Raw genomic sequence first — 19,956 nt, 5'->3', positions numbered from 1 at the left:
CCTTCTAAATCCCAGGTACTGAACTGAATAACCCCTTACAGAGAATTCTTGGGTCAGATCCTTGGCAAAGCAAACTTAACTTAAACTGCTACTTATCTACTCCCGCCCACGTATTAGGCTTAGGTCAGGTACACTGGGGTAGGCGCAGTTAGAAGCACCAGTTGAGTACGATTAGTCAATGTATATATGTATGTATCTATTTTATCCATTTTTAAGTATCATATAGCTAAGAAACCATATCAATGCTTTTACAGTATTATTTTATAATTCTGTTTTTACTGTATGCACTTTACTTAACCTTAAGTATTGCAATAATAGCGATTCATTTCTCTTGTATGAGAAAAGAGACTGATCAATAAATAACACCTTTTTATTGAACACGCCCGTCTCTTCCTTTTCTCTACAATCTGGTGAAACTAAGAATGCACGTACTGACTGAGTAAAATAAGTTGTCTTTTGTTTTCACACAACTCTAGAGATATACTCTTGATTAGGGGGAGCAAAGCTGTCATGTTCTATGGTTGTCAGAAACTAAATCCCTTCTTGTCTATCCAGGGAGGTTAAACTCCTCCTTGCCTATACGAGAAAGTTTCTAGTGAACTCTGAGCTAGCTGGCACACATAACTTTAAGTCTAATATCGTCAGTAGAAGACCTAGTTACCCATAGTCCTACGTCTATACTATTGAAGATATTATTCCAATGCGCAGAGCCTATTGGGATAATAGGAACTACACTACATGGCGCCCAACGTGGGGATAGGCGATAAATCTAACGCAAGGCATTAGAGTAACTCAGTCGTGCTTTTTCACACAGACCCTTTTTTCCCATTATACTCCAAAGACGTCTGGAGTGGGTGAAAGGTTAAATCCGCCAAACTTAGTAGGAGGAGACTCCTATGTATGGTTCTTGGTTTATTCAACGTTGAAGGATACACTGTTCCAAAATATTGTGCATCTAATCTTTGTTTCCGTAGAAACCTGATCTGCAAACAAACAGAATAACCTTCCTGTCAGTAAAATGTCAGACAGTGAAGAAGGAAGGGAGACAGCTAGAATAGCAGCTCAACTCCTAGCAGATGATACAACTCTGCTACAGAATGAACCGGACGCAATACTCATCCCGGTCAACATAAGAAAAACTATAACTTTAAAACTTATAGAAAATGGACTGACACCGAGAGGTGGTACAGTCATATTCATAATTGAGGCACACGAATATCGGCAGACAGAGGTATTCTATTCATGGATAAACTTTCCAGCAGCAAACGCTGTAACAAAGGACTTCCACTATTACAAAATAGAGGAACCTCCGAATGAGTACACTCCTTTCGAGGAGGTGGAAATACCACTCAAATACCAAGAGCACCTGCTCTGGTTTAATGGCGCCCTAAAACATAATAATCACATCACCAGGCTCGGTCCACTAGGTAGACCAGGAGCAACGTGGCCGGTCCTAGCCGGATACACACCACATCCCGACATAGAAGAAATGTCTGCACCAGATCTTTTAGCACAGCTAAAACAACTAATTAAAATACACAGACAATTAGTCCAATATGTAATGCGGACTTCAACAGTCCAACCAGCTATTAAAATTCCACAGCTGACCCCTCATCAGGGGAACACAAATAAAATTACACCACAGAACATACAGTCCTGTCTAGGTAAAGTACCAGCTAAACGGGAACAAATTCCATTCTGGTTAGCACAAAAAATCACTCAAATAGAGGCGGTATTTCCAGATACCACCCCTGTTGAGAAACACAGAATTCTGACTATCTGTCTTCCAATGGGAATCGCACCACATGTGGAGGACTGTGACACTTGGGGTACAGTCTTTGCTTCCGTTTACACAAAAACACATGGTGTTCCATCCATGTCAGTAATACCAGATGTGCTAAAACAGATTCAAGATGAATTCGGTCCAGAACCGGCCCTAACTCTGGGTATGAAATTACTGAAAGACTTCAAGCAGGTCTCGGCAATATTACTAGCCAATATAAAAGGAGAAGCAGCAAATGTGGCGATCCCCCAGAGGTTGAAAGAAACAGATATAGCAGACCAACCATTTGAAATTGCCAGAATAATAGAAAAATCCTATGAAGAACTAGGAAGAGATAGTTTGGGTGGAATACCGGTGAAACCCCAACTAATTGAAAATCCTGAAAAGGTATTTATTAAAAATAATCTAAACACTCAAAAAAATAGCTGGGATGGAAATAAACAATCCACTCCCAAAGATAAAAGATTCCAGACCAGAGGAAGGTCTCCTCGGCGGAGAGAAAGATCTCCGGACCAAGGACGCAAGTCTCCCCAAAGGGAGCCCTCTGGGAAAAAATACAACCTTAGAAATAGGGATAATATAAAGAAACCTGATAGATATCAAGATATTGATACACGTCCCTCTCAATCTTTTCAGACTTCCTCGCAGAAATCGGAAAGAAGAGGACGATCAGAACACAGGGAAGAGCACGTCAAGTCCAAAGACAAGGAACCTGCTCATCAAAATAAAAAATTACAATTTCGAAAGAAGAAGGTAGCCAGTATTAAAGTAATGAACCATGCCGAGGATACTGAGGACACAGCTGAAAAACTGAGAATGGGCTCAGACAATGCTAGACAGCGCAGCAGAAGTGAGCATAGCTCGCAAGATCCTGATGAATCATCTGGAGACAGTGGACACGAATGAATACATTCAGGTGGAAACTGTAGATACCAGAGTTAGCAAACCTCATAAAATATATGAAATAACATTGCGTATAGAGGGGGATAAGACTAGGAAAATAAGGGGTCTATTTTGGGATAATCTCTCCAAGGGCTATGACATCCTTCTAGCTGAAAAAGACTGGCCACCAGAGTTTGTCAGGGAGTGCCCTCATGGCGAAGAAATAATTATGCCTGCCTTCTCAAATCATATTCCATTTCATAAAAAATATACACTTGCAAGAAAGTGGGCAGTAGCCCAAGCTCCTGCATTATATAAAAACCACGTGGGATGGGATGAGGACTCCTCTCCTCACAAAATCCAGTTAAAATCACAACCTACTGCACAGAGGCAGTACCCAATTAAGCAAGAAGCAAAAAAACAGGTAAAAGAGATCCTAGATCAACTTGAATACCAGGGGGTGATTGAAACTTGCACCTCACAAATGAACAATCCTTTGTTTCCTGTCTCCAAACCAGATGATTCATATCGTCTTGTTTTGGACTACAGACACTTGAACTCATGTTGCAAAACTTTTGCAGTACAAAACTCACACAGTGCAGCACTAATGAATAACATAGTGCGCAAAAAATACAAACCAACGTTAGACATCTCTAATGGATTCTTTTGTCAAAATATAGCACCAGAAAGCAGATATTTGACCGCGTTCTCAATAAACGGCTCACAAAAAAATTTCTGTTGTTTGCCCCAGGGGTTCAAGAACAGCCCAGGATTATTCTCAGCGAGAGTAACAGAGTTACTACAAATATATGATGACGAGGCATTATCTTATGTCGATGACATCTATATAACAGATGATGACTTGCAAACTCACTTGAAAAGAGTGAACACCATAATACTTGGGTTCGCAGCAGAGGGTTACAAATTCAACTTTAAAAAGTCAAGAATTGCCCATCTAACTGTCCTGTTTTTAGGATATGAACTATCAAGTGAAGGCAAAAGCCTGGCTAACAATTTCCTAGAGAAATGTGCTGTAATCCAAGCACCTAGAACACTAAAAAACTTACAATCAATTCTAGGTTTCCTAAATTTCGGAAGAACGTACATTATAAATTATGCAGAGAGGGTCAAACCCCTCTATGATCTAATAAAACCAGATTTTAAAAGAATAAACTGGACTCAAAAACACACAGAAATTTTGAGATCTTTACAAACAGACATGTTAGTTAAAACAAAACTACAAACACGCGACAACACACGCAACCTTGTGATTCGAGTCATCCCAGGAAGATGCGGATTCACATACCGGACCTCTAATGAGTGAGAAACGGTACCAATAGCATACAAATCACACTTGTACACAGAAGCTGAAAAAATTTTCAGCATTAAGGAAAATATTGTTCATGCGGTTCAAACAGCTGTAGCAAGAGAAAAATACCAAGCTGACGGTAAACGTATTACAGTCAGAACAGCAGAATTAGCTTTCGAGGCATTAACAAGCCCATGTAATTTACCTACTATGGCATTAAATCCAGAATGGATACAATGGGTAAATTCTATTGCTACAGACAAAGTAAAATACTATTTTGATCCAGAAATGAAAAAATTAAAATATCTAGAATATGAAAGAGAATATCCTCTGCCAATCGACATTCTGCCCTTACGACAGTACGCCTGTGTAATATATACAGACGGACATGCTCAACCCTCAGTTTGGGGAGAGCAAGCATACAACGCCACATGCGAGATTGTAAAAGACGTGTGGCGCGGAGGTAAACTGAGACCTCTTTTGACAAAAACACACTCAGTGGAAAATAATTCAGAAAAACAAACTGAAATAATAGCGTTAAAAATGGCGCTAGATAATGCCGATCGCGAATTCCCGACACTAATAGTGTGCGATTCGTATTACTGAGTCAAATCATACAACAACGATTTACAGAAATGGACTCAAAACGGTTACAAAGACGACACAGGTGCCACAATAAAGCAAAAAGTGCTTTGGGAACAAATAGTTCTTTTAAAGAAAGAACTACCAAAAACACACTTGATACATTCACTGAGTCATCAGCGTGATGGCGTTCACATTGCAGGGAATTCATTGGCTGAAACAGCCACAGCGGTAGCAACTAAATCGGCTTCCGTAGCTAGAAAAAAAAGCGTTCAGTAAAATACATTGACGGTGAAACAGTGCTGGCGGTGAAAACGTCATCAAAAGGCGACTGTTCAGCGCTACCGATCAACTATCCACTCAATTATACATACATAATTGATGCAAACTCCGTTCCTTTTGCTCGAATCCCTGGAGTGGGGGATAGAGTAATTCCAAACATGGACAGGAGAGGCTTGTTAATAGCAGACGCACATATGGGTGAGGGTGTTAGACACCTTAAGCTTAAAGATTGTCTGGAAGAATTACAATCAGTATACTGGTGGCCAGGTATGAGCCTGCATCATCACATTTTTGCAAAAAACTGCCCAGACTGCAATAGAGATCGCAGTGGCGACCGAGACGGCGTGCTACCATGGCGCATCGCTCCAGGTTGGGTCAAAACAATAAAAAATAAAACCCAGTATGAATAAGGCGTCACATTAACATGTAAAGACTATTTTCACTTATAATGTAGACCCCAACTCTCGGCTGACGTCAGAACTGTTATACAAAGATTTGCGAGTCTATAATGGCATATACGCTAGGAGCGTGCTATGTTCTGACCAATGTCTTTCCTTTAGCTTTCGAGCTTATAGGGGATGCATTGCCAAATGAGCATTGCATAGCGGGACTCTTCTCACTTCCTTCCTGAGGGAAACGGGATGGTGTAAAGAAAAAACCAAGGCATAAAGCTAATCTATAACGGCAAAGGTATTAGGCTCGGGAGCTGGGTGGGTCAAACATTTAATAAGTGTCCAACGTATTTTTATTTATTTTATTTTACAGATTTGTAGAGCGCATGGCTGCCCATAGGCGTCCCAGCGCTAACAGAAAAGAACCAAGTGAGAGATGTTTTTTATGGGAACAGCCATGTTTTGAGTGCTCTACGAAATATGAGGAGGTTGGGTTGGGCTCTGAGGTTAGGGGGGAGCGAGTTCCAAAGTTTGGCAGCGTTGAGGGAGAACAGTCGGCCGCCTGAGCGGGCCTTTCTGATCCTGGGGATTGAGGCTAGATTACAGTTGGAGGAGCGGAGAGTTCTAGAGGTGGTATGGGGTGAAATGAGATTTTGAAGTATGGGAGGGGCCATTCCGTGCATAATCTTGTGGGTTGTACAGAGAGCCTTGAATTGGATTCTCTCTTGGATGGGGAGCCAATGGAGGGACCGCAAAGATGGTTTGGCAGAGCAGCGGCGATGGGTACCTGTGAGAATGCGGGCTGCCGCATTCTGGGCTGTTTGGAGTTTAGCTAGAACTTTTTTGGGGGCCCCTAGGTATAGGGCATTGCCATAGTCCAAACGGGAGAGTACAAGGCCGTGGATAAGGAGTTTGCGGGATTGAGTAGGGAGCAAGGGGAGAATTTTCCTTGCTGATCTTAATAGACCATGGCAGGTTCCAGCAGTTTTCCGTGCTTGGGCTGAGAAGTTAAGTTCTTCATCTAACCAGATGCCCAGGCTCTTAATTTCTGGTTTGGATGCAGGGGGAGGGCCCATGGATGACGGCCATATGGAGATGGAGCTGTATAGAGATTTGTTACCTAAAAACATAATCTCTGTTTTTTCGTTATTCAGCTTAAGGTGGGAGCTGCTCATCCATTTTGTTATTTCGGTCAAGCAGGTGTGCAGATTGGGAATGGAAAGATCTTGCTGGTTCAGAGAGACCACAAGTTGAGTGTCGTCGGCATATGTCAGGAGTTTGATGCCATATGGGGCGACGACCTTCTCGAGGGGGGACATATAAACGTTAAAAAGGGTTGGGCACGTAGTCTAAATAATCTGCCAAGAAATTCTCTGAAAGGTCTCAGTCCGTACGAACTATTGTTTGGGACTAGAATGTTAGTCCAGGACCTTGATAGTCAGACTTCAGTGGTTAAAGAAAAATGCTTTGATATCAAAGATCGTTTGGCTATTTTACAGGACTTAAATGAAACAAGAAAAGACCTGAGCAACATAAAGTTGAAACAACAGCCAACAACCACTGAAGAGAAACCACCTGTCCCAGCAAGGCCTGTCTGGATTCCAAAAATCGGGGATCTGGTCAGAGAGAAGATCGCGGTAAAGAAGGAATTTGGGCCTTCTTACAGAAAAGCAGTTCCTGTCTTGTCTGTCAACGGGACAAGATCAGTAGTACTACCGCCCCTTGCTGGTAAAAAGGAGAACCGAGTTGTATCCATCGACCTGGTTAAACCACAATCATGTGGCCGATAATAAATAGTAGGCCAAGTGGACTCCCAAGAAGTAGCAGAACACAAAGATTTGCTACAAATACAAAGGTTCAAACTGAAAGACTAATCACATTTGAAAAATCTACAGTGAATCAACAAGGACTATGCAACAAAGCAGTGGAACTTAAACCTCTTAAAACCCAAATCAAAGCTTTACATCAAGAAACACCAACCTACAATGAAGTAACAAATGACTATGCTGATGAAACAAAGCAAATTCCTACAGCAAAAAGAAACACAGAAGCAATTGGAACAATTGACAGAACAGCATCCGGCTACTTCATCAACTTTGATGATTTTTCTGAGGATCCAAGTGAAACCAGAAGTACAGCAGACAACAAACACTTTTAAAGATAAAGCAAAGGAACTCTATCATCAACTAAAAGAAACCTATCTGATTTCTCCATGGATTGAAATTTGGGTGGCACTAGGTGCATTTGTCCTCATACTTTGGCTCATCATGGTACTATGCTTGGGACATTTCATTGAGGGAAAGTATGTTAAAATGGACACAGCAAGTCAGAAAATCAACTTAGTCCTGAAACCACACAAGTCTTCACACATGGAGAAAAGAGAACTTTCTTCAGTGAACTTCACAGCCAATCCTATACCCGGTGGGGTGGCATGGGACAATACTGATTACGAAATATTTGGCCCGGTTGAGATCCTGAAGTATCCACACCAATTTAAGATTTCATTGAGTGACTTTTTAAAACCAAGCACATTTGCTGATGATTGGGACTTTGAAAGTATTAATGATATGATGTCTGATCTAGTGATGTCAGCTAAATTTACAGAACATGATTATTTGCAAGGTTCGTCTAATTATGATCAGATGTTTTGTTATAACCACTATGGTAACCATTATCTGCATAAATCTTCTCAACCTAGAAATGTTTTAAATTATAACCAATGGGAACATTGTGCAACTCCACCAAAAGGCAGTTCAAAAACATTTTATGATAAATATTCATACTTTTCAGGGTTTAACACAAGTAATGCAGAAACATTCTATTTCAAATTGTTAAATAAGACAAGAGTGAAAACCATGCTTACAAACACAAAATTGATATATTCGGACTAATTTTTTGAAAAAATGAATACATTTGGTTTTGATTTCTGGAACAATAACATTGATACGAAAACGATCTGGGGCACGAAAGATTGGCAAGTGCAAGGTGTAGAATCATTATTTAGAGCCTGCATGATCCCAGAACAAATTATATTTTTGAATGACACTATTCAACAGACTACCTGTCTTGGCCTAGCCAAAATCAAAGACTTAAACAAACCGTCTATTCCAAAGCCAACAACGGACAGTAATAGCACTACGGATGTTGAGATAGACGTAACACATATTTTAAACCAAAACAGAACACATCCTGAATGGAAACAATGGTTGATCTGGCCCACAGACACAAATAACTGTCAAGACAGATTCCTGAACAAAATACAGGGGTTCACATTGACCAGGCCAGACCCTAGATACTCCCAAAGACAACATCCAGGGATTGTAACTACTTACAGTGTGGGGAAACTCTGCCTTCAATGGCTACATACATCCACACTGGCAGAAATTAAGCAACACCTAACTTTACTTACTGAAGGTGCTGACTTGCGTGATTTCATTATGGGACCACGCAAACAGCGTCAAAAACGTTTCATAGCGGCCTCTATATATGCAGCTTACAACGAAGCTTGGAAAGAAACTCAAATTGAGACAGCAGAAAAAATACGGGAAATTGGCCGTGTTAATTTGGAAAAATCACTTTCTGTTGTGGACAATGGGTTAATGACTCGGTCTTCCAGAATATATTCACTGGACAGTATTGTGTCTTCAGCAATCGATATAATAGAGCAAGACTTACTGATGTTACAACACGGTCAGTCTCAAGAGTTTTAGCCAGTGTTATTGTCTGTGGATTTTAGGTCAGATTCCTACAGATCTTTCTGCAAAGCATGCTTGTCTGAATACATTGGTTTTGCTGAAGTGAATGGAGCTCTTAATTGGTGCATATCCAGAGTGCTCTTCTACCAATCAGGCTACGGTAACTGGCACCAACTGTCTGGCCCATCAGATTGCACGTTGAGGTCTTGCCTGCTATAGGTGGGTCAGTAGGGGGTGCAGCTGATGAGCATCTGCCTACTGTGCACCTCTGCTGGGTTTCTCAAACAGACATGCACCAATGTTTTCACTCTTGTCATATTACGTTATGTTATGTTAAGTTAACTGTGATTTGTAAAGCGCCTAAGTGGTGACACTGCATATCACTCAGTGAATGAGCACATCCAACTCCTGGCCATTGTCGCTGCTGAGCGAGTGGGTAGGTACATAGAGCTGACAGTAATACTGCTGAGAGCTGCACAGCACACACTTGTGTTGTATCTGAAAAGCTTTTACTGGCTGTTGTAAAGTGCTCAGCTGTATGAGTGCTTGGTAAGACTTCCAAATGGGCCTCATGCACATCAATAAGACCTATGCCTGGTTACAACTGGGAGAAAACTGGGCAAATTCGCTCAGCATTCGCCATACCCCTCAGGTATTCAAAAGCAATGGATTGCCCAGGCTCATCTGCCAAGGCTCATCCATCCTGGCCCAGAGCACTTCTTGCTGCTATGACTTGCAGCATCCTTGTTAGTTTAGTACTGAAATCCAAACACAGCTCTCTTGTTACACCTCACTCTTACCCAGCAGCATTCAATAGGATTAATATTGCTCATTCACCTAAACCCAGAGCTGTATTACCGCAGCCAACAGGGTGCCCATGCCCCGCAGGAACACCCCTATTCCTCTCCGTCAACATCCTGTTGACTGACAGAAAAAGGAACAGAAAGAATGTTGGGTTGGGTAAGCATGGCTTAAGTGCTTCTGGTGGAAGGTGGTAAGGTATGGGCTCCAGTATTCCTTTTGTTCTTTTTCTTATATAGTTATAGCTCACTTAGTAATGAATGGGACCAGGAAAGGAGGGACCTAGGGGGTAATGCAGTACTGCAATCCTCACATAAATCTTCAAGCGCACCTCACCCCAGCGCTCTTGTTATTCTAGTACTGAGATACAGGGAGCTCTATCACCTTATCTCCAGCACATTTTGACCTTGCTTGATGTTTATAACACCGGGCCAGGTAAGGAGTTTGGTACTTTTTAGAACCCTCTCCTGAAATGTACCACACCACTAGTACTGTCCTTTTTTGCTACCAAAGCATGCATCACTCTTGTGGAAAGGCCGGAAAGATATCTACCACTGTTATGGAGTAGTATCCAGTACTTTCATAATGTAACATTTGAGGCTTCATAGATATACATTCCCAATCTTATAGAGGCTTTGCAGTAAAGAGCAATGTTGCCAGTCTCATATTTCATTTATTTAATAACTTCATACCAATACTCATAGATACAATACAATATTACAATAAATGCTTTTAAATCAAACTATATGCTCTAAATAAAAGGTAGAAAATCTCTGTAACAGTTAGAGCTTTAGATTTGATTTATGGTTTTAAGTTAGTTACATAAGTAGCTGTACTATATTGTTGCCGCAAATGTATTCGCTGTCAATCGCTTCTATTAATAATGTGTAAAAGTTTATGTTTAAATAAGACATATATTAAATGCTACATTTGTAGTGCTGTTATGCAAATTAATAAAAGTGCTGATTTAAGTTAGTCTAACTGTAGACACCATTACACGGAAGAAGAATGCATTTAACACAAAAAGGCCTGTTTTTCCACATTGAATAGCTCCTTGCACACAGTTTTTTCCTATTATTTTAAATATTGCATTTGAGCCTTCTGTTAACTAGTGAATAGGCGTTTGTTATGTATTAGACAACCGATAGTGCATTCTCACCGTGAGAAGGGGAGATGACCCCGAGAATGAGTCATGGGAAGAACTGTCTGGACCGTAAAACATCAACACTGTAACTTTTCAAGTTCAATGTCTGAAACGCTATTATTTTCCTCTGAGAAAATGGGGAGTTTGCCTATTCCCAGGAGTTTTCAAAAATTCTGGTAGGAGAATGAAGAAGAAGAAGAAAGAAAATAATGCTGCAGCAAAGATTTCTGAGTTTATATTGGTGCTTGTTCCTAGAGTACGGTAGGATTCCTTCCCCCACATTTTGGCCTGAGACTTGGGGACACATGTACGTTAGGTTTTATTTTGTGAGTTCATCATAATAGTGAATTTTTGCAATTCGCTCTTAGGAAACCGCATACACCTATGCATGAATGTGTCCTTACACATTTAGCGATTCCCAATGGGGTTGCAGTTGACCTGCCTCATTAATATTCATGAGGTAGGTCGCAATTTGCCACCCATTGGGAATTAAAAAAACACAGGGATAGTGGCATGCTGGGCACAGCAGTCCACCATGTCTGTGTTTGCTATTACATAAAGCAAATTTTTTTTAATGCAGCCCTTTTTCTTTGAAGGAAAACAGGATGCTTTTCTAAAACAAAAATGAAACGTTTCAGTTTAATTTTTTAAGAATAGGTAGTTGTTTCTGGGAGCACTGCCTGCTTTTAAAAAACATTTTCGCAACCATTCACAAAGGGGAAGGGGTCCCTGGGGATCCCTATCTATTTGTGACTGGGTTACCACCTACAGTTGGCAGTTGGCAGTAAAATAACTTTTACTGAAGTTGGCAGTAAAACACAAATGTTTTGCAACCGCATTTTGGTCGCAAAACATTTATACATGGCACTGCAAGTCGCTATTAGGCAGGTACGCACTAACACGCCCATCCATCATACCGAAATGCAAAACTCAAATTGCGATTCGGTAACAAGATTCCAAATAACTTTTTGGGCTTTGTACATGCAAAAAAGTGGTTTTGCATTTGCAAACGGGACGATTCTGTGAATCAGCCGGCTTGCGATTCGCAAAAAGGTTTGTACACGTGACCCTCAATCTCTGCATGTCTTAGATTTCTCTACATAAAGGGTTATTTAGCTTATTTTGTTATGTCAGCTGATTTATGACTGTGAATAATTTTCAGTCTGATATGCAAAGGCTTTATGCTTGCACATTGATTCTCTCATCATTATTTGGTAGCTTAACTGACACCTTTTTCTCTCTTTATCCCAAATTAATTTAGATTAGGGAATAATTTCGTTTATGGAACAAACTTCTTGTGTTATTACCATTTTTACTGTGATTCTAATTAATATTTTGTTCTACTTTACAGTCAAATACCGACTGATGAATTATATTAACTTTTAATGCTCAAATCTAAGGATTAAGGCCTAATGAATAAATAGATGAAAGGTTAAAAGATTTCAAAATAATACCCTTTGCCTCACACTAACTCTCTTTTATTGTTTTTTTTTTTTTTTTGATTGAAGGGAGGGATTGAAGGAGAGGAGGAATTACATACAGGGTCTTTAGAAGTGTATGGCTTAATTGTGGGAGATGAAACCAATAATGCTTTCCTGAGATATACGGAGCCAAGTTACTTCAAGCGAACTAGGTTTAAGACATTGGAAGCCGCCAATAAGATCTGGAAGGCATTTAAGAAGAGTTTTGGTTTGGGTAGACTTCATGGGTATACAAGATTAGTAGGGGACTCAACATTACCCTCGGATATTTTCTCGGACGTAATCTTTAAAGAATGGGTCAGACAAGGTATTAGCAACATGGGAGACTTAATGGGGGAATCAGGGGTACGGCAATTTACAGAGCTTCAGCAGGAATTCGGGGTTAGTAATAGGACTTTTTTCAAGTACTTACAGATAAGAAGTTTTTTAGGTAATAAACGTGGCGGTCAGGCGGGATTCAAGGAGAACCCAATATTACAGATGATCGAAGCAGAGCGGCCATGTACAATTAAACGGCTGTACGCGGCATTGATGGAACATAGAGGGGACGACCTAGGGAAGTACGAGACTAAATGGATGGAGGCACTAGGAATTTCTGAAGGGATATTTACAAAATCACTAACCTTGGGGCATGAGTTATTATGTTTGGCATCATTACAAGCACAACATTACAAAACTCTGTTTAGACTTTACTATACCCCAGCTAGGATCGCACAGTGGGGAGGAACACAGGGGGTGAGGTGCCCGCGATGTCACAGTTCTGAGGCGGACATAATTCATATGTTCGCAGGGTGCCCAATCCTCTCACCACTCATAAATAGTATTGAAATGTTCTGCGATAAATCATTGGCCTTTAAAGTGAAATTGACACCTGATGTAATAATACTAGGCCTTGAGGATCCTAATATACAGCAACATACTGCAGGTGGTTTCATATTCGTGGCAATGGCCGTACTACGTCTTTGCATTGCGTCTGTATGGAAGGATAAATTGGCTCCCTCTTTTCAGCAGTGGCTGGCTAAGCTATTGTACATGCACAACCTTGAGAGGGCTATCTACGCTAGAAAGGGGAAAAAAGGGAAAGTACTTGGGTTACAATTGTGAAAGCCGATTGCCGATTGGAAAGATAGGATGTTAAATGTATAAGGGGGCAATGCAAGGTAGCAGGTCTTGAAGAAGTGAATGTTAAGTCCTCTCTTCTTTCCCTTCTACTTTAAATACTTAATGTTGTAGTTGGTAGTCTTAAATCAGGATTTCTTTGTCGATTCTGTTATTTTATATCATATTTTGAAAGAAATGTTATTATTGCAATATGTACCATCTGTAAATGAGAAATGAGAAATGACGAATTGTTGTCTGGCGCGGGGTGGGGGGGAAAAAACTGTTGTAAAATGTCAATAAAAATATTTTTTTTAAAACTCTCTTTTATTGACTGAATTTAAAGTCTTTAATGATTTTTTGTTATGTAGATGTTTGCTCCTCAATTCTCGGTTCATACGAGCAGTGGCAGTTGTTATTATTTTTATTTTTTAAGTTATAGTTTTAAAATAACATAAAACAATAGCTGCCAGGACATAGTACATTAGAAGAAGACAATTGACAATGCACTAAGCTAGTAGAGTAAACAGATTAATGGCGTAATTCTAACATGTACATCCTGCGTGCATAATGTATTGTAACATGCCATTTGTCTCCTCTTCAGCTATCAACTAACAAACCCCTTCACCCAACTCCCACATCTTTGGTCACTCCTTGCCAGGCTGTCTTATGTAAAGTTCCATATAGGCCAGTAAGATCTTGAGATCTTCCCTGCAGTTCCAAATTCCTCCAAGGGTGCCCTGTGCAAGGTCATGGGGTGGTCAGTTGTTTCCACCCTCTGAATCCTACGCTGAAAGAAGGGAGGTGTTTGGTGTTTCTGTGTCAGCATCCAGACTATCTACCAGATGTTCTCATGCTCTAGTCCTGTCGATAGTCCCTCCTTCAATTTCCAGAATGATACAGCACTCTCGAGTCCTGCCCATTTAACTAGTTTTCGCCATTTAGTCAGTTGTGGACCCCCCCCAGCAGCTTTCCAATACATTGCCAATTTTCTGTTTTGCTAGTATCAATCTGAAGTCACTACATCTAGTAGTGGTTTTGCAAATCTTGGGTGATGGGTATCCCTCAAAGAGGCAGGCCAGGGGTGTGCAAGGGATCCCAGAACCCCGCTAAGGAGGAGCAGGTCCATACCATATGAACATTTCTGCCCCAAGGTCCCCACATCTAGCACATGCTGCATCAGCTGTCACATAAAATCTATTGATTACCTGGTGTAAGGTAAGTTCTATGCAGAAAATAAAAATTTATTAATTTAAACCTCGCATTGTGAGAGATGGTGGGCATATGCGCTCGGCTATTCTCCCAGTCTGTATCAGTACGCTGAAGTTCTAAATCCATCCCCCATTTCTCTTTCAAGCCTGTGAGGGTAGTAAGAGTGGTAGCATGCATAGCTTGATATAGGCCCATGACCGCTTTAGCTCGACGCATCACTGCACAGGACAGTTTCCATCTCCAAAATGGTTCCTAATCGAGGCAAACAGTGCCCGGTGCATTAAGAATTTGGCAATCGGGAATTCTAAATTGCATCGCTAGGTCTTCAAATAGGAGCAATTCTCCACCCCAGTAAAGTTCTCCTTTACGGTTTATCCCATAGGCGGTCAACCTGGCTATCCACCCCAAAGTTCCTTTGTGTGCCACTATCTTCAACCACTTCAGCAGTAGGTCCAGTAAGTAAGGCACAGGGGTGCAGGTTCACTGTAGGCAATGTCACCAGCTCTGTTGTACCACCAAGTGCTCATTGGAGGTAGCAGGCAGTCGCTGCCAGGAAGCCAATAGAACCTGTGATAAGTTCTGCTAGTCAGGGGGTGGGCCTATGGCACCCTCTTAAGGTTTCAGCCTACAATAAATCCACTGGTTGAACTATTGCGGCTGTGACACCAAATAATAAGTCTGTAGGTCTGGTGCAGACAGCCCACCCTGCTCTAAAGCGTGCTGCAATTTAGATAGTGCCAACCTATGTCTGCCAGTCCCCCAAATCAGTCTCAATAGTGGGGATTTACAGCCAAAAAGGCACCAAACGGTGGCAGCGTGGAAAAAAATAAGCCTTACAGCCACAGATAATGGCAATGATATCCAAAAGTTTACACTAGGTCGGAGTGCTCCAACAGCTGCCCCAATATAACCATCTAATAGGCTTTGGTGACTATCATAATTCCTAAGTATTTCACGCAGGTATGGTCCCAGGCGAGTCTGCACGTGTTCTGGGGTGGGTCTGTGTCCTTCCAGAGTGGAAACAGGTGGGATTTCTGCCAATTAATGTGCAGGCCCGATACTGCCCCAAAGCACATTCAATAAGTCTATTGCTCTGGGTAGCATATCATCGGAATATAATGAGGCATAAAGGGATTGCCTTTGAACCTCCAATCAATTGTAAAACCTCCTGTGCGAGCGCTACAGGCTAGCTGCTCCACTGCAATAGTGAAAAGTAAGGGGCGAGTAGACACCTCTACCTGGTCCCACGCCCCACGTTAAATGAGTCAGATATAGTTCTGCCAGTGTTCCCCCAAGCCATGGGACCTGTGTAAAGAAGTTTGGACCAACCTCAGTTGTGCCATAACTCTATACAGGAAGTCTTCTCTGTATCTTTTGCCATAAGTGCTGCGGTCCGTTTATGCAAAGCATCATCATTGAAGAGTGAGAAGAGTCTACGGATATTGAGTAGTGTTTCACCTAGGGATAAATCCTGTTTGAATCAAAGTTGGTATATGGGGTAGGAGTCAGGTCACTAGATTTCTATTTAGAACTTATATAGTGGACTATAGAACTTTATAGTCCAAGTTGAGCATGGACAAAGGGTGGTAAGCCCTGACATCCCTTGAAGGGAGACCTGGTTTGAGGAGTGGGATACGCATGGCTTCATATGTAGAAAGCAGCAGATGGCACAATTCTCGAGCTGCACTGTAAAGGTCGATTAGTTTGGGAGCCAAGGTGTCTCTATATATGACAAAGAACTCCCCAGATAAGCTGTCAGCTCCTGGCACTTTACTTCATGCTATATTTTTAATGGCAGCTCCTACTTCTTGAATTGTAATATTTCCCCCTAATTTGTCCAAATCTTCCTGGGAAAGTACCTGTAGGACCCGCGTGCCCAGAAAGTCCTCAAGGGCCTGAGGTGTTATCTCTGGTGATGCGGCATGGAATGATGTATAATAGTCCCGGAATCTAGTATTGATGGAAGTTTGGCTATATAGAGGCTCACCGGTGTCTGATTTCACCACTAAAATGAAGGAATCCCTGATATTTCGGTTAGTGAGCCATGCTAATAGGGTACCTGTATGATCCCACTCTCCATGGGCATGAGTAAGGAAATACATGTAGTGAAAGCAGTGGAGTCTCTCAACTTTGGCTGCCAGTGATTCCTTTGCCTCCAGCAGTGGGTGCTTAAGGGCTGGATTTTCCGTTCAAGGTCCCATAGTGCCCTTTTCATGATTTTCTTCCTCACCAACTAATGTACGTTACACCCCATACTTCCGTAATACAGAGAACCCGGTTCAGTGCCTTAAATGCATCCCACTAAGTCAAAGGGGCTGTATCAATGCCTGCATGGTCAGCAAAATGACCACTTATGGCATCTCTGATGCTATGTTGGAAGACTAGCTCATCCAATGACCCCACCTGAAATCATCAGTCACGCGCTTGCACATCGTTCGGCACAGATATTCTGCACCTATAGACAGTCAGGGTGCTTAGGAAGATGGAAAGATGAACACGAACATGAAGTTTGTGCATGCCTGAGTAGAATGAATAGTCTTGTGCCACAGGGTGGAGTAGTCTTCAAGATTCCAACAGTCCCCACTGTCACTGACAAGCTAAGAAAATGCATGATGACTGGGTCACGGGAATCCCCAAGGGGAGGATTGAACGATTAAGGGCGGGATCAGTGATACTATTGAATTCCCTCCCATTAATATGATATGTGCTAGGTATGGTGGCAAGACCATAGACATCTCAGCGTAGAACCCTCCTTGGTCAGTATTGGGGGCATAGATGCTGGGTATTATTAGTTTGCATCCTGCCAACCTCACTGCAATCACAACATATCTACTCTCTGGGTACATGAGTTCATTTGTTTTCTGGAAGGGTACCTCCAGTCTTACCCACAGCAAAACTCCTTTGGCAAAGGCCGAATAGGACGTGGCATGCACCTTGCCCCATCATCTCCAAAGCCAACCCTTCCGACCGAGTATGATGGATAACCGGCAGTAGGGCTATGTGTGTTCCTTGTCTCCTTAGGTAAGAGTTTACTTTGTACATTCTGGACATATTATTAAGACCCTGGATATTCCAGGAGATGATGTTGTTAGTCATGGGGGCCGCCATGCGAGGGAGCTAGAGTAACACAGCAATGGTCCAGGAAGGGGGGTTCCATTCCAGCCTGCATGACAGGGACCCATCTTTCTAACGATGCAATCTGAGACCAGCAGACAGAGGTAACTCAACAAAAATCCCACAAACAAATACAACCAACCCAACTCCCTATCCCCAGGATCAGAAGCAAAGACTCTTCATCCACACCAGTAAGGAACCATCCAACACATGTGCATGCATTACAAGCACAACAACAATGCTGGGGCATCTGCGCTTCCCAGCATCACACCATGCCATTTGAAGGTAGCAAGCAGGATAATCACCTCTAGATTGAGCCCTGCATGAAAAATAACCTGACATTGTAGGAAATGGGAAAAATTAATAAGCAGCTCAATCAGTATTGTCGTCAACATTCCACCAGTTAGCATGCATAGCCAAACCAAAGCAGTTTTTTCAGATTATCTCAACTGATGTGCCTGAAGTAACCTTGGGAAAAAGTCAGCATATCCCTGTGATGAGACAGATGCTCAATCAGAGCCCATGTCAAGTAGTTCACTTTCAACGTTGAAAGATAGCAAAGCAGAGCCCCTTCCACTCATGGCAGCTGCTACCACCAAGATCCACCGGAGTTCATGGCGCGCTTGCGAATTAGTTGGAGGAGCCCCCTGATTACGTTTGACTCTTTTCCTTGGTGGTCGCTGGTTATACTATCTATTATCCAGTGCAAAGTCTTCTTCTCGTTGAGGTAGACCATCCATTCCCATAGGGACTGAGGCGACATGAAGAAATGCACCTCCGCACCCATGGTCACCCTAAGTCTGGCAGGGAACAACATAGCGTACATGAGGCCTAGTTGGCGTAGGTGTTTTATTGGCATCTGTAAAAGAGGCTCTTTGCTTCTGGACTTCTCTTGTGAAGTCAGGAAAGGACATGATTTTGAGATGCTAAACCATGATTTTTTTAAAGCAGATGTTATTGTCATTTTATTTATATACAGTTCTCTTGGTTTCATATTAAGACATTTACATATCCAGATGGTTATGCTATTGTTATGATTCTAAACCATGATGTCTCCACAGAGAATGGCTTGGGTCAGGATTTGATCACGGTACCTGTATTGCAAATGTTTCACCACTATTGGTCTGGGAACTGCTACAGAGAGTAGAGGCCACGAAGGGACACAATGAACTCGTTCCAGCATGTAGTAAGAAGAGAGACCCTCCGGGGCCACCTCTTCTTTAATCAAGGTCTCCTGGAAATCAATTATTTTCACAGCAGTGCCCTCAATATGCTCCAGGAGCCCAATTATTCTGATGTTGTTTTGACCTGCTCTTAAAAAGAAGACAAGGGGGCAGGGTATAAACAACCTGACCCCCTAGGCCTGGTTAGGGGATCGCACAGAGACCCCCAGGGTAAAAAAAACGAATTAAAAAAAACTTTTCAGCTGGATTAGCGCACCCGGCATGATCCCGGCTGAATTAAAAAAAAATTAAGCTCGGGCTCCCGCTTCATTTTTTAAAGCCCTGGGTGGGTCAGGTCCCGTAAGCAATCCTGATCTATTTAACGGAGGCCCACGGGGCCCCACAGTCCCGGGGACCGCCACCTCCCCGGGGCTTATTTATTTATGTGCAGGAGTCACGCGCCCCCCGTACCCCCAAGCCTCGAGGACTACCACCTTCCTGGGGCTATTTACAGGTTGGGAGGGGGGCCTCCTCCTGGAGCCCTCGATGGCCCTGGGTCCCCCTCCCAATATATATATTTTTTTAACCACAAGGCTGGCCAGGCCCTGGGTATGAGGTCCCTTGGGCCAGAAGTGGCCATGGGAAATGGACCATGAGGCACCCCTCCCATAAATTAAAAAATAGAAAATAGAATAAAAAAATGGGAACTCGCCGGAGGCCCCGTCCCCTTCCTGTATGACTCTTCAAACGCGTCTCCTGGTGCACTCTGCATTTGAGAATTAATTCCCCGTTGCTAGTGAGGGTCCCTGGGGGCCAACTACGCCACCAGACACCTCCAATAAGCACCACACAGTGGGATTGCTGGGAGGTGGTATGAAGCCATGCCCTCATTTTACACCACTCTGCAAACGCGTCTCATGAAGCTACTTCTAAAGTAACTAGCACAGTTCAGCAGCAAGACAACCTGTTAGTGGCAATGCAACTTAAAATTGAAGACTTAGAGAATTGCCAGAGGACA

The sequence above is a fragment of the Lissotriton helveticus genome, chromosome 4_1, assembly GCF_964261635.1.
Source record: "Lissotriton helveticus chromosome 4_1, aLisHel1.1, whole genome shotgun sequence".
Lineage (NCBI taxonomy): Eukaryota > Metazoa > Chordata > Amphibia > Caudata > Salamandridae > Lissotriton > Lissotriton helveticus.
This window is presented reverse-complemented; position numbering follows the sequence as displayed.